Source organism: Trachypithecus francoisi, unplaced genomic scaffold, assembly GCF_009764315.1.
Source record: "Trachypithecus francoisi isolate TF-2019V2 unplaced genomic scaffold, Tfra_2.0 Lachesis_group11, whole genome shotgun sequence".
In the NCBI taxonomy this organism is placed as follows: domain Eukaryota; kingdom Metazoa; phylum Chordata; class Mammalia; order Primates; family Cercopithecidae; genus Trachypithecus; species Trachypithecus francoisi.
The window spans coordinates 120486499-120488754 of record NW_022681456.1 but is presented as its reverse complement, the minus strand read 5'-3'; positions in this window follow the sequence as shown (position 1 = coordinate 120488754).

Below are 2256 nucleotides of genomic sequence, written 5' to 3'. Positions count from 1 at the left end.
CAGAACGGGGTTCACAGGCCCAGAGGTGCCCCCACACCCAGACCCCACGCTGACCTCCCAAGCACTGCCTGTGTCTCCTGCCTGGTTTATTTCCTGCCCCCTTCTGTGTTGGTTTCTCAGCCATCCCCTGAAATGCAGGACCTCCACCCCCACCACCACACCCCTCTCTACAAGCTTGGAGGACTGAAAAGAGCAGGTGGGGTAAGAGCTGGGCTCTGGAGCCAACGTCCTGCCTGAGACATTAGTTCCAACCCACCCAGCTGTGATGTGGGCCTGAGATTTCTTAAATGAGATGGGAAGGTAACTGAACCCACTTCCCAGGGCGGCTGTGGAGACTGAGATCACATATAGCCACACCTCAGCGTCCAGCACACGTGGGACCCCAGCCGTGTTGCCCCTGATGGGAATCCCTCTATACCCCCTCTGCTACCAGAGCCAACTCCCAGCAGTAGCTGTGGAGGGTACGTCCTCTATTCCCACTCCACTCACCTCCCATTGCTCCAGGCAGTGACCTGCCATGGAGCGGCCACCAGCAAACCCAGCCCCACTGGATAACCGACCACCCCCCTCCCACTTTGGGGCATCTTCCACTTGCAGTTCTGAAGCAAGCTGAGAAACCACCCTCAAAGGCGCTCACCTGTTCCTTATTGCACGTAATGACCTGCCACTCCGGACCACCAGTGAACCCGGCTCCACCATCCAGGCTCCGGTGGATAACCGACCCCCCACCCCCCACCTTGGGGCTTCTTCCACTTGCGGTTCCGAAGGGGGCAGAGAAACCACCCTCAAGGGCGCTCACCTGTTCCTTATTGCACGTAGTGACCTGCCATGCAGGGCCACCTGCAAACCCGGCTCCACCGTCCAGGTTCTGGTAACTGTCCCCCCTCCCCTGACTTCCTCCTGGGGTGTCTGGGAGGCTCAGAAATTGCCCTCCAAGGGCACTCATCTGTTCCTTATTGCACTAATACCTCGTTTACAGAAACCTACTTTGACTTCCAGCACTGCAGGTGTGACAATTTAGGAATTCTGCTTGCTTGCAAGCTCCAAGAGCTTGAGGTCACGTCCACCTCACCAGCATCCCAGAGACTCAGCACTGTCCAACTGTTTAAAATTCCAAAATACTCTTTCAAAATGCTACTGGCATTTGGTTTGTGCATAAAATGCTAAAATCCTTCAAGTGAAACAAATATCTTCAACAGTTTGATTCAATCATATCATGTGAGTTACACACCTGCCAAGTTGTAAAGCCTCATACATTGATAACATTTTATGTACGGTCAAATGGTTCATTAATTATCAGAATCTCTAACAGATTTTTTTTCAGCATTAGATGACCAAAGGAAACCTGGGTTCTGGCTGGCTTGCAGGCCTGTAGAGGCAGACATATCTGCTGACACAACCAGGCTCCTTCCCACTGATGTAGCCTCATCCCAGGCCCCTCACCCAGAAGCCTGCATGCCCCTGGAGGAGCAAGCTGACCTGCCCACAGTTCTCAAATGCACAGCTGTTGCTCACACTGCAGATGGAGCTCAAGGCACGAGCAGGTCACCGCGCTAAAAATACCATGCAACGTCCACGCCAGGTGATGGTGGTTTTCATTCCATCCCAAAGCCCTATGTGTGAGTTTACAGCTGTGACTACTAAATGGATATTTAGACCCTCAAGACATACTTTGCTATTATGCAACAAAGTTAAAAGACTGTCCCCCTCAGATCTAGGCTCTGAAACTGTGGAATAATTATTTGGGAACACAGCCTCTGCCAGATCAGGATAAGCACTTGGGACAACACCCTGTGCCCTCGGTCCACACAAACCCATGGAGACCAGAAGCCTCGCGCACTGCTCTGGAATTTGTGGATTTCTGTAAACGAGGTATTAGTGCAATAAGGAACACATGCGTGCCCTTGGAGGGCAGTTTCTCAGCCTCCCAGTCACATGGCCACGTTCAGGCTGAAGCTACACCACCTCCAGAAACACTGTCCCTCACCGAGGTGTGCCTGGCTTCTCCCTTTTTCCAGAACTTAACAAAACCCGGAAGGACAGGTCTGTGTAGAAAAACACAAAGTACTTGCCATTCCTCTTCCCAGTTCAGGCTGTAGGAAGCTCATTTCAGCCCTCAGCGTGTTGACTGTGGCTTGGTTCCCACAAGAAATAAAATCAGAGTTCTAGTCTCTATCTCCTGGGTGATCTGGCAGGCATACATACTTTCAGTACATGAGGAAAGGCGTGGCGAGCCCCCTTCCTTCAGTAAAACTG